The sequence below is a fragment of the Papilio xuthus genome, unplaced genomic scaffold (genome assembly GCF_000836235.2).
Source record: "Papilio xuthus unplaced genomic scaffold, Pxut_1.1 DF828142.1, whole genome shotgun sequence".
NCBI lineage: Eukaryota > Metazoa > Arthropoda > Insecta > Lepidoptera > Papilionidae > Papilio > Papilio xuthus.
In genome coordinates, this window is record NW_013530507.1 from 5,791,326 (window position 1) to 5,813,301 (window position 21,976).

General features: G+C 33.6%; 1 long non-coding RNA gene across 2 annotated transcripts in view; it reads left to right on the forward strand.

Moving 5' to 3' along the window:
• The first annotated feature begins 16,462 nt into the window (after positions 1-16,462).
• The window catches only part of LOC106114039 (uncharacterized), an 8,435-nt gene continuing 2,921 nt past the window's right edge, over positions 16,463-21,976 (forward strand). The window contains exon 1 of one of the 2 annotated variants that reach the window (XR_001227688.1): positions 16,463-16,698. This is a non-coding gene — a long non-coding RNA (uncharacterized LOC106114039). Of the gene's footprint in view, positions 16,699-18,584; positions 18,877-21,976 lie in introns of those variants that run through there. The other variant, XR_001227689.1, reaches the window with a different exon arrangement.

Consider the following 21,976-nt stretch of genomic DNA (forward strand, 5'->3'; position numbering starts at 1 on the left):
GGGTCGGGCGGGGCGCGGCGGCCGCACTCGCAGCCCCCCGCCTCGCCGCCCTCGCCTCGCCCTCCACCCTGACAAACAAAACAATGCATTAGCTATATGCTTATAGAAGGTAAACCCAATCAAAAGGAAACATTTAACTTACATCAAACTATGAACAGATAATGTCGTCAACCATTTTAGAACCCTATACCTCTAGTGCGACTAACCTTGCATCAGGATTTAAGGGTATATGAATCAAGGCGATCTCAATTGGCTTAGGAATATCGTACATAACCAAAGGCGCAAAGCAAGTCGTTTAGTTTAAAAAGAGGTTTGATAGAAATAGATAAACAATTGAAAAGAGATAAGCTATTCTCAAGTGATGTTGAATACATAATTACAAGATCTGATTACAAGACAGATATTTTATATCTATCAAGCATCTATAGGTTATCAAAAGATCTGAATCATTAACACGTATTGTTACAGTGACTTACAAAGGTGAACGGCAAAAGGAGGCTTGTATATTAGATAAGTGCACAGATCAACAAAGATGCCCTCTTAAGGCGAGACAGAGGTCGCAGCTAGGTGCTATGCCAAAAACGCTCTCGAGAGCAAGGTTCATACTTGAGATGCACTTATACTACACAAAACTATTCGTAAAATCATAAGTTAGATGTTGATTACAAAACGAGCGAGCGGCAACCTGAAATCGCTGAAATTGCGAAGAGACCGTTGCCCATAGACATACGGAATTGCATATGCGTTGCCTACTTTGATAGACGGAGGAGAGGTTGCACAGAAAGAAAATATCTTCCCTTTCCATGCATTCTCTCATCCGGAAAGTCCACTTCCACTTCCCATTCTTTCCTTATAAGAAAAAGGGTGGGAAGGGAAAGGGGACTAAGTAAGGCCTCCGGGACGCACACTCATCAGACGAAACGCGGAAATGCTTCCACTTCACGCCTGTCTTCTGTGTGGTCGTGGTATTTCACCGGGCGAGCCAAGACAATTCGTGCGACGATGTTAAAGCGGGTTCTACCACTGTTAAAACCACACCACTCTACCGCTCGCTAATCTTCGCCATCATTTTGGCTTCGTCTTCCTATTTTTGATTTGTCGCCCTCTTTGCCTTTTCCCTTCTCTGGGATACAAATCCATGTTATCTTTAGTCCATTTTCTTTTGTTTTTGCATAAAGAGAGCAATTAATACACAATTTACTTTTGGTGTTATGGTGGATTAGACAAAATGCATTCGCTTAGAATCGATTCCCTAGCGAACTTAAAAATTGTATGGAATTGACGCGATACATTCACGTGACTTATCCAAAGTTATTGTCAGTTCTATACATTTTTGAAGTCCGTTATGGAATCGCTTCATAGAGAAAGCACTTTGTCTAAACCTCCTGGGGTTATACTTTACTTAAAATTCTTTACAATGAAGTTTGTAATACAATAAATATGCGCTTCCCAAACAGCAATGATAACATCTTACATTGAATATATTCAAATGATTCACTTTGCGGAAACTATGTTGCCAGTTGTACACCACTGAGTGTAGGAAGTCAGTTTTACTGTTGTAATAAACGTAATTAATGTGTTATGTTCAAAAGCGTGAAATTAGTGAAGAACGTTGGTGGCTCAGAGGTTAAGAACTTGATTTGTAATCTGCAGGTCTTGAGTTCGAATCTCGCCATGTACCAATATGTTTTACATACTGTTTGGAAGAAGGAGAACTGATCGCCAACCTTCGTTAGTCGGAGAGGCACCTCAAGAAGAAAAAGAAGGAAGAAAATCCGACACTGTGCCGGTGTACTGGCACAATACTAGCCTTACTAAAATGTCGACGTTTTTGTCCCCTCACTATTCATTCTGACACTGGACTTTGTAACGAAAGCACGTCATTCACGCCAAAGGATTCTAACTAACAATGTCTAAAAATATCAACATTTATCCGACGTTCTTAATGTGAAGGAAAGCATTGTAAAAGCAACTTGTGCATATCAGCGAAGATATTTTAAGAAATTGACACAATTTCCGAGAGAAAAGACGCGACCCGTCACCTCCTCCGAAAGGGCGACAAGTTTATTGCTGAGGTTTGTGCCACGCCAAATGAACACCATGTTTTCTGCCTACCCCTCTGGGTTGCTAGTGTCAGTTGTGGTGTTTGTTCGTATTTGTTTTTTATTGCTTTTTTATTTATTTATTATTAAAATGTTCATTAATGTGATCAAATTATCATTTGTTCAGATGAAGCTGAATTATTTTGTAAACGAAAATCATATAGTCAGTAATATTCGTTAAATTTGAAGATATTTTTATATATTTTTATTTAATAACTAAGCCTAAATTCTAAAAAAAAATAGAAATCATATTAAAATCATCTACGTAAAGGATGTTCAAAAAATATTTTACTTTTTTCTTACTATCTTATTTAAAAAAAATAAATGATGTAAATCAATCAAGCACACACTAAGGCGTTAAAATGCTCTCATCATGTCTGCCTGAGTAGCATCTGCCACATCAATCTAAAACTAAACGAAAACGTTCCCCCGTAACCTAACAGTTTCAAAATAATCAATTAGCCTAATGAAATTATTATAATACCAAGCAGGGCTGTCAAGGTCTATGAAAACAAAAAAAAAAGATAAAATTTTTTACAAACAAAAAAGTGACAAATATTTATTTTTAACTAGCTGTCGCCCGCGACTCCGTCTGCGTGGATATATAAAAAAACTTAATATATAGATTAGTTAAATAAAAAGCAGTTCTCCAAGGCATAAATTCGAAAAAAATAAAATAAAAACTAATAAATAGTATCTTATGTCCGTCTCCTGGCTCTAAGCTAACTCCTCACCAATTTTCAGGCATATCGGTAAAGCCGTTCTTGAGTTATAAATAGTGTAACTAACACGACTTTCTTTTATATATATAGATGAATATATTATTTTTTTTGATAACTTTTGCTATTTCATTCCGTATTCAAATTTAAAATTGGACCAATTTTGTCATATTTTTTTGTCCAAGATAAATGGCCATCTTTTTAATACCATTTTTATAAAAAAAAAATCTTGATAAAATAAAAACCTATTTTAATTTTAGACATTTCGACTCATCCCTAAATGAAATTGATAAAGATACCCAATGTCTAGTGTTGTTTTTTTTACCTGTCGATATTTTATTCGTATCGATTATCGTAAAACGATTCGTGATCGGACAAAAGCAATTAGTGCGTGACTGTACGCAATACGATCTCAATATGTCGTGTGTAACGAATTTAAATAAAACATCGATATATTGACGTGATCTTTACTAACATTTCATGAATAATGTAGCACTACGAGTATATTACATTTTGCAATTATAAAACATTTTTAAAATGGGGAAATTGCCACAGTATTTGTTATCTAAAAGATTATTTGTCGAAGCATACTGACTGAACTCCGGAATTGTCGGCCGATGACGTAGCTGTATAGCGCTCTCATGTATTCCCATACGTTTGTCTCGCTCTGGTGCAACGGCCGAGCGTTGTCGGAACTTCCCGGCTTAATAACCATAATATGTCAAATTAAACTCTATAAATCGAATAACACTTCAGACATCAAAATCGATTCCTACGTTTAGGTTATAGGAGTTTACAAACAATGAGGAATTTATATTATAAACTCGAATTATTTACCCAAAAACTTAAATAAATACGTGCGAAAATAAAATCAACATCGTAATGTTGAATACAGAAGAGTAGTCTTTTACCCCATTTTATCCCGTTGTGTAGTTTAAATAAAAGTACCTGGATGATCGGTCATAAAAAAAAAATACCGAGCAAAGCTCGGGCTTTGCTCGGTATTTTTTTTTAATTGTGTTTTTTGGAAATTACATTTAAGTACGAATTACTAATAAAATGATGAAATATGAATATTTTTCGATCTTACCGATAGAAAAAGTTAAGTTTATGTTTAAGTTGATTATCGATAAAACACGAATAAAATGACATTTTCTAAAAATGATTCCTAGCTAGATCGATTTATCGCCCCCAAAACCCCCTATATACTAAATTTTATGAAAATCGTTGTAGCCGATTCCGAGATTCCAATTATATACATATACAAGCGGACCCGACAGACGTTGTCCTGTCTACACGTCTTTAATTTGAATAAATTAATATGAAGTTAATATTTGATGAAAATTGTGAATCTAAACCATTCCCAGATCACCTTGAACATACACAAAAAATTTCATCAAAATCGATCCAGTCGTTTGAGAGAAGTTCAGTGACATACACACTCACAGAAGAATTATATATATAAAGATATATATATACAAAAATTGCTCATTTAAAGATATAAGATAAATAAATAAAGGATAATAATAAGCCCCTTGGAGTCACATGAATTATATCAAGTTTCACGAAAACCACAAAATTCTTTTGACACTCGACCTCGAATCAGTGGTGTCTGGGACCTTGTGGTTCTGTGGAGAAGGGAAGCGCATGTCTGCAATTGCAGGACGTAAAAACTTTCCGATTTTACAGGGGAATGAATAATTTTATAAACAAAAGAATAACAATTAAATGAATATGTATGTCTTTTCGTTTATAATATTTACTAGCTGTCGCCCGCGACTCCGTCCGCGCGGGATTAAATATAGATGTTGGCCGATTCTCAGACCTACTCAATATGCTCACAAAATTTCATGAGAATCGGTCAAGCGGTATGGGAGGTCGGAGGAGTATGGGAACGAAAATTGTGACACGACAATTTTATATATAAGATTATTCGTTGGAATGGTTAAAAAATATATGTTATATCTCGTAAACAGAATTAAAAAGTAATATTAATTAACAATTCTAATCTTTTAATAGTCAAGTGCAAATGAAAACGTCATTTACGATTTAATTATTCAACATGTAAAACTTTCTTAAAAATATTATTTCTTTATTTGCATATATAACGACTGTTATTAATTAAGAATATGTATATTTTACTTTACCGTACACATAGTCCCTAACTTCAAAATTTTCAAATACAGGATAAAGATAGGAGGGGAATCAAGAAGGCCTAAGTTGCATTTACAAAAGGTTCAGCACCGGCTCATTTCGGCAAATATAAATTTATCCGATATTCATACGGTTATTACGAAATTAATGGTCGAGGAGTAATCGTAGGTTGAATAAGTAGACTTATATCGTCCATGGTATCCAATTACACTTCGATTTATTTCCATACTCTCTAAGGAAAACATATTGACATAAAAGGTTCGAATTAAGAAGTTCACATAGTTTTCTAGTGAACCGCATTTCTTAGCAACGGTGAAGGAATCGCGATGCAACCACCACATATCTTGGAAGAAATTCAATATGTGTAAAGTCAACCCGCACCGAGCCAGCGTAGTTGTTTATGGCCTATCCCTGACTTAGGGTAGGATCCGAGCCCCTCAGTGCAGACGTATAGAGCGCTGATGATGATGAAAATATATTTTTACTACGTCATTTGGAATTCAAAACATGTTGTGACGCAATAGCGAATCCTCAATATAAGTCGATGGTCAGCATCAAAATCATCGCGCACAATGTGTCATTAGAGATTAAACCGTGACTGCTTTGAAATATTAATAAGACAAGCTAAATATATTGTTATTATACATCTCTGTTGAATAAAATCGTGACATGATACTAGTGCTATCTATAGTAAATAAATATTTTCTTTTGTCATCCATTAAATCATAGCTATTCAATCTAGATTAATCCAAAACTAACAGTCAAAAATTCAGACCGCAAGCTAAGGATTTACCAAAGGTATTTTTATGGAATACTAGCTGTCACTCGCGACTCCGTCTGCGTTCCTAGTATTAGTACATCTTATATATAAAATTCTCGTGTCACAATTTTCGTTCCAATACTCCTCCGAAACGGCTTGACCGGTTCTCATGAAATTTTGTGAGCATATTGAGTAGGTCTGAGAATCGGCCAACATATGTCGAGTATGATGTCGAGTCGCGGGCGACAGCTAGTATTCCTATACTAGCTAGGGCTACTAGCCCATGTGTTCTTCCAGACTACGTCCACATACGAACATTGATACCTTTTTTATTGATATCAGATTGAAATGATACTTATTGTCTCTTTGTATATAAAAATGTAGCACCAAGGTAAAAGATGTGTTCTACCTTGACACGAAATTAATCAAATATCGATATTTTGATTCATAAAACAATAGAATAGTGGAATATTTGGTCGAGGTTAGATTTTAAAAGGATTTCATCATCGTAGTTATCTCATAATTTATAACATAGCTTGGTATTTAAAAGTTAATTTAGATTTTAGTTACGATACTTATATTGTATTGTCCCGCCTTCGAAGTGAATTTGAAAGTTATATAATTACGATATGTTATTGGTTCGATTACTAAGATTGTCATCACTTAATTTTAAGGGTTCCATAGACCTTTTCTCTACGTGTCTCTTCATTAATCTTTGCAACCTCTTTAAAGCATTTTGCCTTCAGGAATCTATCCGCGTCGGCTCAAGAGTCAAGCACTTGACTTGTTTTACGTCCTGGGTTTGAATCCCGGGCACCAATGTGTTTTTGGATTTATGAAGGCTTACAGTAAAGGAAAACCTGCACATATCTGCAAAGAAATTCAAAGATATGTGCGAAATCAACCATCCTGGACTGGATCAGCGTGGTTGACAATAGCCTAGGCCTGATTTCTTTTATTCCGCGTCTACAAAGTCGCGGACAATTGCTAGGTTGATAATTACAAAAATTATGACCCCAAAAAGGGGATAGCAAGCCCGTCTGGGTCTCGGAGTCCAAAATCTCCGTTTAAAACATGTTGTTATCACTTTATTATCAAAGATACTAGACAGAGATGTTCTTTACAGAGATTTTGGTCTCAGAAACCTATGGTAAGTGTAAGGAATGTGTTCAAATCGCGTGCCACATAGCAAACCAATCTATTGACATTTGCCAGCATTGTGCAACTTCAACTCAGTTGACGAGTTGGCCCCACTTCCGATACATGCTTTCGGTTGAAATATTACGACATTTTACGACTTAGCAGCGAAGTTGTAAGGAACTTAATCAAATATTTTACTCAGGTCATCAAGTTCAAAGGTTTTTAGAGAAATTACAACGTAACTGTAATGGACAAACTGACGCATTTTTTATTACTAACTTCTTAATATCTTGGCGACATTTATAGAGAAAAAAAGTGGTAAAAACTCGACCAGTTTCTGAAGAAACTTCTATATAACTACTTTTACTTTAATAAAATTAATGTGTCGGTATGTAACGTTGAAATGTGATTGACGTGTACTTTATTTATTAAGAAAACCAATTTTTCTATCAATGTCTTTATGTTTATCCGCAAGTTGCGTTTTTTTTAAATCTCCTAAACGGCTGGACAAATTTTAACTAGACTTACTAAGGAAAGTGAAGTGGAAGCAATTCTGCGTTTCGTCTGATGAGTGTGCGTCCCGGAGGCCTAATTTAGTCCTTTTTCCCATCCCATCCTTTTTCTTATAAGGAAGACTTTCCAGATGAGAGGATGCATGTTAAGAGAAAATATTTACTTCCTGTGCATCCCCTCCTCCGTCAATTAAAGGTAGTCAACGCATATGCAATTGCGTATGTCTATGTGCACTCGTTTGCTACCTTATGATATAAAAAAAGAGGAGTAACTAAGAAATATTTTTTTTATTCGCGCTTACTAAATATCGACTTTGTGTTAAAAAGAATGTGCAATGCATTTATTAAACGAATAACCTCGATTAAATCTGTTGTTATCTTCTGCCATCATCATTAGAACCTTGAATTTAGTTCGTTATAATCAAGTATGTTCTTATCCTAATTTACTAATGTCATATTTTCAAAGGTTATATATGAATATTAAGTAAATCTATTATGTTATGTTGCAAAATACAAAATTCACCGAGTGACCCGACGGCGCCGGCGAGCCAAGGCTGATTCGCACAATAATTTAACACTAAACTTTAACAACTCGAAACATAAATTCCGACTATGTAATCGATGTCAAAGGTGATCGTAATCTACAAAATTATGTAAGTACGCATACAAACTTATGGGAGCCTAGTACCTTTGGTTAGCTCATTGTCGGATGACCAACGCTCAATTTTTTTAAACCATGTATCCTACATAGGTCTTCTTCTGTTATGCAACTTTAGTACATTGTAACTTAAAAAAGGCTAGTTTTCCACCAATTTGCAGTCTTAGTTAAATGTCATGTTACCCCATAGACGTTAGGAATTAGGATTATACTAGCTTTTGCCAACGTCTCTAACCGCGCATAATAAAAAAAACTAATCTTCCAGACTATATCCTACATTTATATGTATTTTTCAGCTAAATCCGTTTAGCTGTACTGGAGATACGTAATAAAAAACATCCATCCATCTAAAGACTTCACATTTCTTCTGATCATGCTATTTTATCCTGTTTTGTTATGAAAGTGCTATCCTTTTTTTTCGTTTCGAGTACATTTGTTTTTTTAATTCTCTTACATAATATAACTGCGTATTAGCCACGACGTTGCGTGATATGAGATTATAGTTATGACGAAACAACCTTTATATATTACATAATCTTTATATCATCAAATTTTTTCAACGCATCATACTACTATTAATATGCGCACTGCATTATTAAAGCTGCTAGATATCATTTAAATAATAATGTTTCAAAATTATCAAACATATATGTAAGTAAAGATCGGCAACGCATCTGCAGTTCCTCTGGTATTTCTAATGTCCATAGGCGTCGTTGAACACCTCGGTGTTCCCGCTGCTGGTTTGCCCCCTTTTGTTAAAAAAAAATCAAATAAAAACTATCTACCGATAATGTGTCCGCTTATATCAGCCACCTGTCAAAGTCTCGTCAAAATCGGTCCATTCGTTCCGGAGATTACCCGAAAACGCGGGCTTGCGGAAAAACGTACAGACGGATAAAAAGGTACAAATTTGCTTGTGTTAAGGTACACGCCCATTTGCCCGCACCGGATGCATGGTTTAAACTGATTTACTTTGTCTTAAAGCGATGCGGACGGCGCGGATGGACGCAGCGCCATGTAAAATCATACAAAGTGACTAAAATCCGTACAGGCCGTGCGTACATTGCGTCCGGTACGGGCAAATGGACGCGTACCTTTACAAGGAAGGCGTACTTCTTCCTGTGACTTTTACTTCGTAACTCGTTTTGCAGTTTCAGAGATAAATTTACAAACTTTACGACTCCGTTTGGTTTGAATGACTCAACAACATAACTGCGGATTATGTTATGTTGTCTTATGCATATGAAGGCAACATAGCCGCAGACAATGAGGAGAAAGTTGTGTGTTGTGCGCCACGTGCTTTGGACGGCTTTATGTTGTAAGTAAGAAGTAAAATCTTATAAGTAATCGAGAGTACGATAAACTGTTTATCGTGTAAAATTAATAAATATTGTTTTTTTATCTGCTTTTTTATTTTATTTTATAAATTATTACATATTATTAATAATGACGTCAGTGATATAGAATGACCAAGATACTTATTTTCTACCAAGACAACTATCACTGGATCACTGGACAACATATTATTCATAATATAACCAACCTAAAACTAATATGTTCATTATTATCAATGGAATCTCACATTTCCAGTGCGTCCGCTTATGACGTAAGTCCGCTTTCATCTCGTTACCGCATCTTACGTAAATGACATTGAGTCCGACTGACCGATATCATATACCCTTAATATCATTGATTGGTATGGGACAGACCATTTGCATTCTTATCTCACTAACCGTAGGTTTCTGAGGCCAAAATCCCCGTTTAAAACATATTGTTATGTCTCTTTTGTCAAATATATTGACAGGGATGATCTCAGAAACCAACATTATTTTAGACATTATTAGTTAAAATCCTTTGGCGCGAATGACGTGCTTTCATTACTAAGTCAAGTGTCAGAATAATTAGTGAGAGGATATAAACGTCGACATATTAGTAAGTCTAGTGTTGCCAGTACACCGGCGATGTGTCGGATTTTCTTCCTAATAATACGAATGTTTTGATGGATGTATGTTATCACGTAACTCCAGAAAGCCTAAAAGGATTCAGATGAGCACACAGATACAGTCTGGAGTAGCGCATAACATTTCCGTTTTGTTTTTAATTTCACGCCAATACGCGCTACAACTAACCCAGTTTAATTTTAAGCTAGAATATGAATCAATTTAATTTTATAACATTGAACTAGATTTTATTTAAATAGTAATAATTTTATCTAAACAAAATATTTTAGTAATAAAATTATACACGATTGAATGTTTTTCAAACATTTTATTGGCAATATTTTGCGGAATTATCAATATTTTTCGGTCAGCACGTCAATGTTTGATTATATTTTAGTTGGACGAAAAATTACATAAAGTTTATAAATATTTAAAACACGTTGAAATATGTAACTTAGAGGCAAAATTAACCAAAAAAATTTATAAATTTTGCCCATATATTAATTATTAAAATAAATGCGCAAACTCGATTCGCATATGCATATATGATGACACAGGATGTTACTGACCAGCTGTAAAATATGTCATTTAATTAATGCATATTTATTTAAAATACTAGCTGTCGCCCGCGACTACGTCCGCATAGAATGAGAAAAAAATGTATAAATAACCTATGTGTTTTTCCGGACTATGTTCTACATTTTTGCCAATTTTCAGCGAGTTCCATTCAGTCGTTCTGAAGATAACATGAAACAAACATCATATTCGTTTTTTATCCATCCATCCAAAATAATAATAATATTCGTATTTATAATTTAAATAAGATTAGATTTTCATTGTATCGAGACTTAACATAGTTATTGGTATGTCGATCTTTGGCAGCATAAATATAGAAATCTGAGAAAAACAAAGAACACGTTAGTATTTTATTAAGGTAAAGAAGTCGGAAACTATGATCATGAATTAAATTTATTTGTTCTAGTTATGCGTGAGTTCAACTAGTAAAGATTTTGTAATGCAAATAGTATTTACGGCACTCCAATAGCAAATTAGGTGTGAAATGTTTGAGGATTTCAGAGTGTACAGTCCAATACATACGTTGTTTATTACGTAACGCGACCTTATTTACTTAAAGAGGTCTGCGGTCGTGTGCCAGTTTATCACTTTCACACGTTGTCATATTGTCAGATATCGTGCAAACTAGTATTAATTAAAGGTGATAATATAGCTTATTTAATTAACAAAAGTACATTCTTTAATTTTTTTTATATCATTAGATGGCATAAGCGTTGCCTACCTTTAATCGACGAAGGAGAGGATGCACAGAAAGAAAATATTTTCCCTTTCCATGCATCCTCTCATCTGGTAAGTATACTTCCACTTCCTATCCTTTCCTTAACAGAAAAAGGGTGGGAAGGAAAGAGGTCTAAATTAGGCATCCGGGACGCACACTCGTCAGAAACGCGGAATTGCTTCCACTTCACGCCTGTCTTCTGTGTGGTCGTGGTATTTCACCGGGCGAGCCGGACCAATTCCTGTGAAGATGTTAAAGCGGGCTCTACCACTGTTAATAAGATTATTGTACGCCTTTTGAAGCACTTTTCAGGTTATCTTATCAATTTGTATTTTTTAAATTCCTCTAACAGTAAACTTCGACTAACGAGAAATATTAATAAAATTCTTTTCATTTTTTTTATAATACATAGAACAAAAAAATTGGAGCACCAAAGAGGCGGAATTACGCAGTAACACGCATAAAAAACAAACAAATTGATAACCTCCTTCTTTTTGAAGTCTGTTAAAAAATAAAAACTTCCGTTCAAAGAAGCAAGAAGTAAACTTTATTGGTCTTTTATTTGTCGGTTATTTTGTTCTAAACTACCTAATATCGACTACACTATTTCTTAAAAACCAACATCATTAAGCAATACCATTAAAGAGTAAATAGAGTGAGTAATTATCAAGAATGTGCAAACCAATTAACATACCGCAGAGCAGCCGAGTGCACAGGATCAACTTTATCTAGCTGTAATAAACACCGGAATGACTTACATCACCACGACCTTGCGATTTATTTCAACTTACACCCTGACAGGATTGATAAACTTTTTTTTTTAATAATTAAGTATTAGCTGCCGCTCGTGACTCCGTCCGCGAACAATTAAAAAAAACTTTATAAGTATGTGTTCTTCCAGACTATGTTCTACATCTGTGATAAATTTCATCAAGATCCGTTGATTCCCGACATACCTCCAAACAAATCCATAAAAACTTTCGCAGTTATATTAGTAAGATAAAACATATGTTATTAATTACATATGTACATTAATCCTATGTTATTACGATGAATAAAAACATCGTGATGCACATATCTGCGAAGAAATTCAAAGTGCGTGAAGTCAATGCGCACTAGGCTTAGGTTGTTGACTATGGCCTAGTTACCCCTAATTTAAGGTAGGCTCTGAGTCCCTCAGTGGAGACGTATAGTGAGCTGATGATGAACTAATTTACTTTTTCTTAAAAACCATTATGCAATCATGTGAATCTTTGATATCCATTAAATGGTCGACTACGATCTACATTAAACAGCTCTAAGGTTGTTCCTAAGAGTTATATTTAGTAAGTGGTCTTAAAAACACATGGAATTATGTCTGTTTAATTTGATTTACTAGTACAAATCTGTCTTCGATAAGAAATCACGTTGGAATTATTCTCTTTGGATGAGTTTGTTACATTAATTGGAATTATGATGTCATATCTCATATCGTCGTACCTATTTTGTATATGACCCTATTCCACTTTGATATAAATCATAACGTAACTCTGTAATAAGATCATTATACATAAACCATATTTGTGTTTATATTTAAAAGACTTATCGTGGTTTTCTGAGACCAAAATCTCCATTTAAAATTTTATTTTCATCTCTATTTTATCAATTACAGATGACGATGTATACATATGATTTTTGTCTCAGAAACCTACAGTTATAATAATAATAATAAATCTTTTATTCCGACACATGGTCCATACAAAGCAAAAAATACAAATTTAAATTCTGACACAAAAATAAAACACAAAATAAAACAAAAATCTTCAGATCACATGTAGACGTGTCCACATGGCCAGCACTGGACAGTCCAATCCTACTCTATCAGCAATGAGTGGGAGGTAGCTGTTGGCGCTGTCCCGCACCCGCCGCATCAGGGATGCTGCTCTCTTCCTGATCAATGCGGCGAAGTCGTCAACACCAGCATCAGCAAACATCCCAGACGCACTGTAGAAGCGCGGCAGCCCCAACAGGTTATACAACTTTCATCACTTTTTTTTTTATATCATAAGGTGGCAAACGAGCTAAAGGCCACCTGAAATCGCTGAAATAGCGAAGTGACCGTTGCCCATAGACATACGCAATTGCATATGCGTTGCCTACCTTTAATCGACGGAGGAGAGGATGCACAGAAAGAAAATATTTCCCCTTTCCATGCATCCTCTCATCCGGAAAGTCAACTTCCACTTCCCATCCTTTCCTCATAAGAAAAAGGGTGGAAAGGGAAAGAGGACTAAATTAGGCCTCCGAGACGCACACTCATCAGACGAAACGCGGAATTGCTTCCACTTCACGCCTGTCTTCTGTGTGGTCGTGGTATTTCACCGGGCGAGCCGGGCCGATTCGTGCGAACATGTTAAAGCGGGCTCTACCACTGTTACACTTATGTTTAAGCTATCATATGTCGTGATCTAAAACCGACAAAAGAAACGTAAATATAGTTTCAAATTCATATTGAGAAATATCTACGTTGCTTCGTATAAACATAGAATCAAAATCCTATTCCATATTTGATCCTATCACGTTTCGATTTCATGTTTTGACACCAAATATCAACAGTTACAGTTCATATTAAATATCAATATTATGTATTACCGTGGGAATTATATAACATATATTTTTAATACATTGTCATCCTTATCATTTTCATTACAAGAACAGAGACAGAAACATGTCTTTGTACAATGGAAGCACGAAATGTTTTGCATGTGTGTTCTACGTAATTCGGCTAATTTTGAGTTAATTAAACATCACGCCAGATTAACGTGATAGTCGTATTATACCTGGTTTATTTAATAAATTTATTGACTAATTAATAATTGAAATTAACGATCTGTTAGCGCAATCAGCGTAATAAAATCAACATTTTTATATGACGACCTTCGAGTTACCTCTTTGTGCGATTTCGTCAGCCAGAAATAAGTTAAAGTAAGACAGAATTTAGACCTGTGATTCTTAGAGTCGTACAAATTAAGTCCCTAGAATTAACTGAATACCCAGGTGTAAACAATGACGGGAAACAACTGCTCACAATTTGAAGTAGAAATTCGACAGGAGGCATTAGCGACATTACGGTAGGGCGATGTGGGTCGACCGCCCAGGGCGCCGGACATGAAGGGCTGCTAGCGCCACAATCGGATATAAAGGAACATCTGCATTGCCCCCTATGAAACCCTATCTTTGAAATTGATTTCCACCAACTAAATCCGGCCCTGGAAAGAACTGTCTACAAAAAAAAAAGTTTGAGAACCTCTGGTGTCATCGGTTTAAGCTAGAGGCTAACTTAAGCCATTTACAATGAGCCATTTCTAAAATCCGTTCGTACAATGCAATAAGTATATAATCTTTTAGGTATTCAGCACACGAGACGATGTTCGAGACTTAAGATACGTCTTTAAATGGGGATTATGTGATAAAAATAAAGGACAAACGTAATTTAAAAACATGTCTATGTAATCCTAAATATAAATAGGTTACAAAAAATACATTAAAAAGTTACACAAAGGCTAAAAATTGCTAATTTATATTCCATTTATCTTTGTCTATGTCTTTGTCCCTTTAGATATCATTACAAGATTGACTTCTACAAAGCAGTTCCTAGAAATAGCCGTGGGAAGAGTTTTACCGCGAATAAATATATTTGATAGAAGACATTTATTTCTTTCAACGATTAAATAATATAAACTCTACACCAAATTAGCAACGGTTAAAACTACATACAATTTTTTTACAAAAGCTTATCAACATAAAGTTTACGATTTATGTTAATTTTAACTATTAAAAATATAAAATTATTACACAAAGTAAAATAAAATTTAAATTTCATAATGTGCTTTCTCTATTCATATTCCATTATTTCAGTAAAGGTTGAAGTTAACGAGATGAATTATTTAAAAAAAAAACACAAGTAATATGACTACCAATAATTTCGTATACTCCGATTCAAAGCTTGCTATAATAGCTTCGATGTTATTTACTCGTTAGTCTATATTCATATAAAACCTCGAAAGAGGATTAAAAAATATACAGTAGCAATTTAAATGGATTTACCGACCACCCAGAATTCACTACCGCCTGTTGATAATCCTACATTGATTTATTAATGTAATTTATAACTTGATGATACATTATTAAATAATTACATACAATTAGAGGAACATAAAGCTTTTAAGCCGATTCATCGAGATTGTAACGTAATTTAGTTGTTTTTGTATCGATTTAAAATAAAATATTAGCTGAGATATCAGCCGTTGGACAAAGATTTCAAAGCAATTTAGATCCCCGAAAGATCCTTGTTTCAAATTTAGCAAAGAAACAAGATTAAACGAATTTCTTTTATTCAAAAACATAAATAAAGACAGTAAATCTAGTTATATTTCTCCTATAAAGTACAAAATTTTTATGTTTACTTGAAAATAGTTAATGGTTTGGAAAAGAAATGACATAGCATTGAAATAGATTGGCGCCAACGATTACCACAGATACTATAAAATGATATCAAGTAATTAAAAGTACCAAACCTTTTAATAATTATGAAACCGTTTAACTTAACGTAGTTAATTATGAAACAGAAATTAACAAACATGTTAATTAGGTGCTTAAGAAATTGCCTAAAAGTATTGAACAGCTAAAATTAATAAATATAACCAGCAAATTGGAAACTCCAATTACAGTGACACGTGTGTCCAAAAATAGTTAATAGTATTATACAGATTAAGCAAATAATATTTAATGAGAAGGTTAACAAGTCTTTCTATATTTTATAGCTACTTACATCTTTACTTAATTTAATTGCACGTTACAACGCAATGCATACATTTTTTTTGCTTAAACTTTATGGTTTTCTTGTAATGAATTAGAAAAATAAAAAAAAACAATAATTTATACTGATAAACAAAACTTACTTTTCGACAGATGGTGCCTCCAAAAATATTTCCGCACTAAACACACACATCGCATTTAAATTTATAAACAAAACACTGAGTTCTGCACATAATTTAAAGTAAATTAACTATAACTTTTAATTGAAATTAAATAATTATTTGTTTTCGAACGAAATGGCGGGAAAAACAATTGAGTTACTGCACTTTTCGATTTCCTTTTTTTAATTTTAATATTAATAAATGAAGTAACTTTAGATGATTTGTAATAAAATGAATTTTACAAAATAAATCAGGATTAAGAACAATGTTAATTAAAAGAAATGAATTTTAAAAAGTATGTCATGCGAATGCAAGTTGGCGCGCTGGCGATGGCGAGCTGTCAAACCGGGCAACAGACGCGTGGGTTACGCAAGTCGTGTTCGCGGAGCAAGCTATCTGCAGAAACTGAAAGTGGTTCCCGGCCTTTCGTACCCCTCTCTGATGCTACCGGCGCTAGTTAGGTAATGTTGCAAATGATTAATCCCATTCTCCGTCGCGCATCCACTGCCATTTTCTATGTTTTGTTGACGTCTCGTCATCTCAAGTTCCGCGCGCAATCATCTCGGAAACAGTTTTCTTCCGTTCGCTACAGCACCGTGTTTAGTAACTCGGCACTAATTGTGCATGTGAAATTTAGATAATAATTGTAGTAGCATTTTCTGAGACGTAATTTTTGTTTAAAATGAGAATCTTCCCTATAAAAAACGATTCTCAAACAGGATAGGAACAGAAAAAAGAAATAATTTTTATTTACTTTCAAATTGTGAATTACTAAAATTTGTTCTAGGCGATCTGGACATACGCAATAACGAACATTCATCCAGCCATTCATCTAGACCTACGCATTATAATATTAAGATGCTAATATCACATAAATGAAAAAAGATATAATAGCAATGTAAAAAATAGCTTAGGAGTAGTCTGTACGTAGAAGACAATTTTAGGTGTAGCGGGATGCAGGCACGGCACTGCACAGCTCGCCGATGACCTTGAGCCGCCAAAATATTTTAAACTGTACTTGGTGTAAAATATTGATCCATGTTATATAAGCAAAACACAGGCCTACAATTATGAAGGACGTCCATTAAACGCATTCGGCATTTGCTTTGTTCACTAAAACATACAGATTTAAATGATAATCATAATATACACCAAGTTCTTATCTCTGGTAAGAACTTGAATCATAACCAGGAGGATTTCCGCTCAGTAATTACACTGTGTAATTGAAGTGATTAAATTTAAGTAAGAACACAGGATATTTGCTAACGCGTGAACATGTTTCTTATTCAATTGCCACCGTACATAATAATGCAAAATACGAATCAACATTTCATGCTAAATTCAAACCATAGTCGAGGACGTTTAGTCCCCAAACATTTCGGCCAAATACAATTTTTATGACAATTCATAGAAAGTTGAGTGTCTTAAGTAGCGAATTTATTTCTTTCACAAAACGGAAATACTATTCGCTTTTTAAACTGACCAAAACATTTTATTGTTCATTAGTTACGTTTACACTGTGCGGCAAAAAAGACGTTTATTTACTGAATAACCGTGATACTTGTATAATTTTCCTGTGCAGTAAAGTTCTAGGGTAAGACAGAAATATACAAATTCTAGTCCTTTTACTGTTCCTATCCTTTTAACCAGGATTTTTCTTTTGTCTTCTTACTCCGCTGGCGCAGTGACCCAAAGTGTGCCTTGGCTTTCGACACAAGATATCGCCAAAGTCGCCTGTCTTACGCGTTCTGGTACCAATCCATCGCTTGTACCTCCCGCAAGTCCAGCTCTTTGTCTCCTAGGTGCTTGTAATTTTTATATAAAGGTTTTATAAAAAAAACAACTTAAATTACAATATAACGCTTTATTTGTATTCGATTCGGACAAAAATAATGCTATATACTTAATCGCCACAGATAAACATCTTATTTACATCAATAGATCCGAACGGACTCAATCACAATTTCTACCTTTTTAGAGGTAACCATTTTTTTTTAATCTAGCAACATTTCCTTATATATAACGGTCAACGACAATCATAATTATTAAACGCCAAGGATATAGTACCACAAGGATTTTATTACAGTTTTTTGACATATTTAGGGCGCCTACAAGTTTTGTGGGTTTTTTTATATCATAAGGTGGCCAACGAGCGAGCGGTCACCTGAAATCACTGAAATAGCGAAGTGAACGTTGCCCATAGACACACGCAATTGCATACGCGTTGCCTACCTTTAATCGACGGAGGAAAGGATGCACAGAAAAAATATTTTCCCTTTCCATTCATCCTCTCATCCAGAAAGTCCACTTCCACTTCCCATCCATTCCTTATAAGAAAAAGGGTGGGAAGGGAAAGAAGACTAAATTAGGCCTCCGGGACAGAGATTTACATACAAACATATTGGCAAATTAAAGTACTTAACATCACGCGTGATATATTTATAGAATATTGAAATTATGAAAATGGCAACATTAACTGCCGCTCCCTGATTGGTCATAATATGACGCTGTCAACATGACATTGCTAGTTCATTATCCAACTGCTATAAAATCCTTGTGGAACTATGTTGGATTTAAGTCAAACTAAATTATGACAGCTCACTAGTATCAATGTCAAAAAATTGACCCAAGTCATTCTAGTAAGTATTACTATCATGTCATATCTGTTAAGTCATTTTATATGCGTGTTTTTACATAATTTCTTTGGGTCAAATATCCTTGTTTGATTATATATTTAACGTATACATAACTCAATACATAACATTCAAAATACTATTACGGAACTGATTATTGTTGCTAAAATTCGTATAATTTTTCTACAACTACTATTAAACTAATATTAGTGTACAATCAAAGAGAAAAGCGTTACAGTGGGGTTTTGGACAAAGTGCATTCGCTTCGAAGGGATTCCATAGCGAACTTTAAAACTGACGATAATCACGTGACTTATCGAAAGTAATTGTCAGTTCTATACGTTTGAAATTTGTTATGGAATCGCTTCGTAGCGAATGCAGTTTATTAAAACCCCATGCTAATATTAAGAAACAATGTCAATTGATTTATTTTATTATCAGTAAATATTTTATATTTGAGCCGCTTGTATATAATTTTAATAATTATATTTTCAGTCAGTTACTTTAATAGATATGTAAAACTTCATTTATAAGTAAAATAAAAATTTTAAATTTATTAACTAAGAACACAAAATTGCATTGCGTCTAAAAAGAAGCGAAAAAATTCAAATAGGTTTTTTCATACTTAGTTTTTTACGTAAATGACAAAAATTAATTTTAATATGAATTTGAAGCAACATTAAAAAAAAGATTTTTCTCAAAATCAGTTTTAAGATGTTATTTATTTTTGTTTTTTTATATTACATTAGTTAGTTAATAAATATCTTAAATGTATTGAGACAAGACAATTTTGAAAAGTGCGGAGAAAATACAAAAAAAAAATTAAACGACTTACGCACGTATATGTACTTTTGAATATAAACAATTACTACATCAATATAGTTATTGCCCAAGTTTTTTTATATAATTATATAATAATTTAAAAAAAAATGGGCCAAATAGTATTTCAAAATCGAAATCTAACATCCGCAACCATTAAGATATGCTGTATTTCCAATGATACTTGATTTTAATAATACAGTTCTCTCTTTTTTATCCAAAGAGACTGTAAGAGATGGCAATATGTTAATTATAAAAGGGGGGGTTCACACAGCGTATGGACACGCGACAATCACGTGACTTATGCAAATTTATTATCAGTTCCATACATTTTTGAAGTTCTTTATGGAATCGCTGCATAGCGAAAGCACTTTATCTAACCCCGCTGTACATTGAAGTTTTACTTTTAAAATAAATTATATCTTTAAGTCAAATGATTAAAAAAAAACTTTAATATATCTAAAGAAATATGATCTCGCCTCACAACCTAATTTGAACTGTTTTTTTTTGTATTTGAAGTAGACATTAATTGTTTTAATTACATATTAAATTTAATTAGACGCAATCGAAAATATTATATTAACATAAACAAAAATAACTATATATCATCGTTAATAACTTTTGACTAGATTAACACAACGAGTTAAACGTTGTTTTATAAAAAATATCCTTAAACAAACATTATAATAATGGCAACAATATACAGCGTGTTCCAAAATTCAACAATAAACGGATCAAGTATATAATCAAGGCGATAACTACACCGAGAAAAATACTAAAAAAACTCTTTGTTTAAAAGTTACATTAACTTTTGTAACTTTCCTCTTAATTTGACATCCTACTATTGATGGACATGATTAGACACTGTGGCTACAAATATCAAGATATTTTTTTTGTATTAGCGACATAAGTAACATAGCTATTAATTCAAAATTTCGTGAGACATTATAATAAACTTATATAAAAACGGTTAAACACTCACTTATATTCGTCGTTGGTGGCGGCACCGGACGAATATACGTGAGTACTATTAACCCTTATTCAAGATTTCTTTTTTGAAGAAAAGCAAAAAAACAAAGTTAAAAATTATGTTACAGTGATCGTATATGTTCATAAAGTTGTATGTATGGTATACTATACAAAATGAACACAAGGGTTAATTTCAGTTAAAAATGAGACTTTTGTAGTTATTATTCTGGCTATACACCAGTATCTTTGAATTTTGAGACACGCTGTATAACTTAAAAAGTATATAAATATGTGTGCTTTTATATTGCACATATGAAGGTAGTTATAAAAATATTTTACTTGTCAGTGAAAAAGTATATTAAATATACTTTAGTCAAATTAATATTTATACAGGGTATCCTAAAAGGTTACGTACTTAGGAAGGGGGATGATAGGGGTGGTCACAAGGGTCACCAGAAAAATTAAATAAAAATTCCCCTCTAGGTATTAAAAAAATAAATGGCATTTTGTAAAAACTTAAAAATTTTACACCTTCTGGGGCAATTTTGTAACCAATGACCTACAAATATTGCTACATTAAAAAAAAGCTATTATGTTATCGTCAATAACCCTTTATCAATATGAAATCAAAAAAAACAAATACAACTAACAAAGATTTAAAAAAAATTGCCCCAGAAGGTGTAAAATCTTTAAATTTTTAAAAAATGCCATTTATTTTTTTTAATACCCAAAGGGGAATTTTTATTTTATTTTTCTGGTGACCCTTGTGATCACTCCTATCATCCCACTTCCTATGTACCTAACCTTTTGGGACACCCTGTATATGTTGACGATATAACATATTAATCTGAGTCTATTTTTTTTTTTTAGAATTACCAAAAATTCAAATCTAATTTAATTTTCATAAAATCTAAACATGCCGATAATATTTCTACTAAATTATTTTTATACTAAATTATTTTATAGACATTTTTCTACAAACAGCAAAAGTCGTGAAACTATTTTGTGCGCAAATTCAATTCACATGGCATATTAAATTACTTCGTTGCTTTTCTAATAGGACAAGATTTTTATCTAGACAAAAGATAATCTACAATCTAGTAACTTTATCTTAAATTTATTTTGCATTACAGCCTAGCTCCAATGTGCTATTTCAAACTATTACGACATTTATTGTAAAATGTACCTTAACTGCATAGCCATTTGTTCTCCTCACTTTTCACGCAGTCGCGTTAAAAAGGGAGCTAGGGGGTTGTGGCGGTTAGGGTGGGAGCCCTGATCACCAATGAAAGCAAACCCGAGAAGACGGTAACATCGC